This window comes from Arachis hypogaea, chromosome 2 (assembly GCF_003086295.3).
Source record: "Arachis hypogaea cultivar Tifrunner chromosome 2, arahy.Tifrunner.gnm2.J5K5, whole genome shotgun sequence".
NCBI lineage: Eukaryota > Viridiplantae > Streptophyta > Magnoliopsida > Fabales > Fabaceae > Arachis > Arachis hypogaea.
This window is the reverse complement of record NC_092037.1, coordinates 71,748,013-71,752,348: the sequence shown is the minus strand read 5'-3', so window position 1 is coordinate 71,752,348 and position 4,336 is coordinate 71,748,013. Positions and strand designations below refer to the sequence as shown.

The 4,336-nt window shown below is 31.5% G+C and overlaps 1 long non-coding RNA gene across 3 annotated transcripts; it reads right to left on the bottom strand.

Moving 5' to 3' along the window:
- Nucleotides 1-1,276: 1,276 nt before the first annotated feature.
- Nucleotides 1,277-4,021, bottom strand: LOC112747782 (uncharacterized). Of its 3 annotated transcripts, none has more exons than XR_003174967.3 (5): nt 3,920-3,981; nt 2,525-2,594; nt 2,320-2,432; nt 1,878-2,119; nt 1,277-1,609 (listed from the first exon to the last, which is right to left on the bottom strand). It is a non-coding gene; the product is annotated as an uncharacterized lncRNA (long non-coding RNA). The 3 variants fall into 3 exon arrangements; XR_003174968.3 differs by having other exon boundaries at nt 1,277-1,601; XR_011873249.1 differs by having other exon boundaries at nt 1,597-2,119; nt 3,920-4,021.
- Between the last annotated feature and the right edge of the window lie 315 nt (nt 4,022-4,336).

The window sequence follows — 4,336 nt, the reverse complement described above, 5'->3', positions numbered from 1 at the left end:
GCTTGGATAATACAAATCTAGTATGGATGACCACCAACTCTTTATCCAATTAAAGGTGCTTGGATAATACAAATCTTTAATGTAGACGGTGTCATCATTTCCAAAGTTTGAAAAAGCTAATATTGTACAAGTATAAATAGGAGGCATAGTCAGAAGTAATATACACACCGAGTAATAAAATCCTCTCTCTCTTTATATTATTAATACAATTCTCTCTCTTACTTTATTTTATAAGTATTTTGAATACTCTTCTCTCTCATTCTATATATATAATATTAATAAATACATTAATCATCTTTATTATAGAAAATAATTGTGATACTAAAGTATTCTACTTATATTTTTATTTTATATTTATTTTACAACAAATTCTAGCTTGTATTCACTTTTCACCCTAGACCATTAATTAAAAAAAATATTTTTTATTTATCAATTTTGCCTTTCATTGTTCATACGATAAATTTTGTTATTTTTCTTTTTGTAATTTTTTTCCTTAATGCTCTCTCATACATTTTATTATTTCTTGTTTATATGGATTTTCTTTTTTGACCACTCTTTTTTTGTATGGAGCTTTTTTTTTGCGTTGTATTGTGATTCTATTAATTCCATTAGACAAACTAAATTAAATAAAAAAAGTTTTTTTAAAAGAAACAATATTAGAATCATAAATAATAAAAAATTACACAATCCAAATAATATTTAGTTTACTATAATCTATTTTGTATAAAAATTGTCAAACATAAATATTAACACTAACTCACTTTTAATTAAAATTAATTTTATGGACACTCTCGTTCACCAACTCTCAGTTTCATTTTAAGTGAATTTTCGTGGTTCAATGGCTGGTTTATTGGATCCAAAGAAAATCCTACGCTTGGCCAAAGATTTATGTGTATTGGGTTTGATTGATTTTCTTTAGATTCGAATAAAACGCTTTTCCTCCATCACTTTCTTTTTACGTATATCATCTATCCTTTCTTCCAAAGGGTGGTACCACATAACTTGTTAAAGTGGTTTCCGGAGATATTCTTAGGTTGTCTCTAGCCACCCATAATAGCCTACATGTCAACCTTTTAATCATAAAAAGATGAGATTAAATCGCACTAGTGCATGTCTATATTGTTTTAATAAAAACATAAATCCTAACTAAACCATGCATTTTAAGAACAAATGGTAAGACTTATAAAAGATCGACGCAATTTATTGGCAGTTCAATGTTCGAGTCGTTGCACGCAAAACTTTGGTCTAGTGGTTACCTTCTATCCCTTGGAATGAGTGTTCCCGAATTCAAAACTTGGTTGATGCCAAGTAGTAGATAGAACCCTTAATATTATAGGAAAGAAATATTCGAGTCATTTTTTCAGACTACAACGTCGACAAATTTGTAGAGTACAAGGTATTAGAATCTAATCATGTCAAGTACCATAATAAGTGCATGCAGCATGGTCAAGATTGTAATTGGCTGTTTCATGTGACATTTCGACCGAAAAAAAAAATGGCAAGTCTAAAAGTATAATAGCATAGACACACCTAGTTGGCAACAGATGTTTCCGGAGATTCACGTCCAACTTGATTATCATGTAGTTTATTCTTCAATTTTCCTAATAAACTGTATTGTCAATATATAACATTGGTTCTTAAGAAGTCTCAACATTTGTTCTTAACAAATAATGTGTATTTTACTTACTATCTATTGAGAGATAATGGGTGCAACAAACTAGCTGTAACCTTATTCATACTAGTACGACTAATATGAGCTCAAATCTACTGAGTAGTAATGTGAACCTAGTTAATTAAATTACAAAGGTGATAAGGATTTGTAAGATATTCTTAATATTCTCTAACATACGTAAAGAAAAAGGTATAAATAAACTCACCTTTGTTCTTGCATTTTTCTTCCTAAATCCGGAAAGTCTTTGACCATTGAAACAGAGCTTCTCACCGACTCTTTCTGCTCAACTCGACAGAGGCTTCTAAATATACATCATTTCAGACTGCTGCATGATAAATCCCCCTTTCTTGTAGCAAATCTCATTATTCCTTTTATGTTTCTCACTCTATCAATTTGAATAAGGAATTTGTAGAATGCAAAGACCAGAGGCAGTTGAATTTTCATAAGCTGACAAATATTGAATCCAAATACATGTCATAAGTGCCAGAAGCAGTGTTATGCTTATACAACAGTTGGTGTACCTCTTCATTTGAAATGAGAAAATTAGAATTATAGTTTTGCTAGTGTATTTTTCATACAGCCAATTTTTTCTTTTGATAAAAGACTTTGTTGCCATTGGTACATGCATAGATATTAGAGGTACGAACCTTGATTAATTGCATGAATTCAAGACAGCGGTTTTGGACCACATCTTTCCTAGGACTTATAGGGCTTTGCAAGTTCATCCATGACTCCTCCTGGCTCCTGCAACCTCCAAAACCTTGACAAGAAGGAAGTCTCGGTAAAAACAAACACTGCTATTCTGTCATCCACATGATGTTATAGCTAAATGCTTTCAATTTTATATATAACCTTTTCAACATTCTGAAGTCGCCGCAAAGGAGTTGTCTGGCCCTAAGAATCCATGAATGTTACTTCTCCTCTGTAATTCAAGCCCAAATGATTATTGAAAATGAAGAAACAGTAAGAATTGATAAGAATCAAATGCACTATACATAGTTTGATAAACTTAAATCACGAAAAATTGCAGCAGCCAAGAAGTTAGGAACTTAGGATGAGAACCTAACTGCATACTATTTGTTTTTACAATGGCCCATGCATGAAAACACCTAATCCTATCCACTCAAAAATTACTAAATATCTTTAAATAGTTGTCATGTACCAGTTGAAAGACATGTACAAAGGATCTATGAATAAATCAAAGAAGTAATTTAGAACTATAATTTCTAAACATAATATCATTATCATATCACTTAACCCAGCATCATAATACAAAAACACAACAGAGTCATAGAAATTAAACAGCCTTTCTAAAAAGTTCTTATGTATTTATAAATTAGTTCATATAAATAGGGAGACAAAAAGGAAGAGTTAAATTGGAGAGTTTTGTATTACCACTGGTTGTTGGGAGAAGCACAGACTGAACTAAAACTCTTGCACTTAGAGAGGTTTCTATCAACACCTTTAAAAAATAAAGACTGAGATGATAGAATTTTTCTTTTTGATTTTTTACGGTATTTTCCAACTTGGCAGGCCAAAGACTAATCCATCACAGATCGGAACTCATTTAAGGGTCTTAAGCATTTGCCATTGGCCAATGGATTGCTGCATGTATAAGGCAGGATTCGAAACCCCACACTTAATTAAACAGACAAGTGAGCTAACCACTTGACCAACTTAAGTTGGTTAGAGATGATAGAATTTTTTTTAACAAAAGGAAATTGAAAATTTGTTTGAAAGAACAAGCTGTGGTCTAAGAAGTGAAGTAGGAGCTTATCAAAAGAGCCAATGCTGAACAACAGAAAGAGAAGCGCGAAAATGATTACATAACGAAACAAAAGATGAATGTTGCAATGCTAATCCCCATGACATTGAACCAGAGACGAAGCATATGCTCTACTTCGAGAAGCAGCCGAAGAATGATAAACACTATAGTGGGAAATTATATAGCGTCCGTGAAATGCTATACCTAACAAGCACCAAAACATTACAAATTGACATAACAGCTACGTGGGCAGTTGAGAAAAGAAAGAGTTTTCTTCTGTGAATGGTTCCGTTGAATCATTTTAACAAACAAGTAATGGGCATTATTATATCCAGAAGCATTATCACAACATAAATAACCGGTAAGAAACTTAGAAACAACGAACACATCGCAAAAGAAAAAATAAAAACTCAAGAAATCTTCAGTTTAACACAAGAGTAAAGTGTAAGCAAGAAACTTAGAATAAGATGAGGGATGCGAACCTGAAGGAGGAGGCAGAAACGAAGACAGTTGAGAGGTAGGAAACAGGTGCGCAAACCATAATTAAAAAAAAAAGGAAAAATATATGTAACCACTACCAAATTAGCCAAAAATGAAACAACTTAATTAATTATAAATATAATAATTAGTTTTATTTATTTATGATTTAAAATATTGATTATTAAATATTTCACCACATTCAAATTAGGAAGAGGTATGTTCAGTATCATTGTAACGTGAATCATAAAAATCGATTCAATTAGCTTCCGTTTCTTCACTTTCTTTCTCTCTCCAAATACCTACAACATGATAAATGAGAAAACAAATTCAGAAGCATCCAATTTACAAAAAAAAGAAACATCATAATACCTAGTATAAACAATATCCACATAGAGGTTTTGGATTCACCCATAGACATT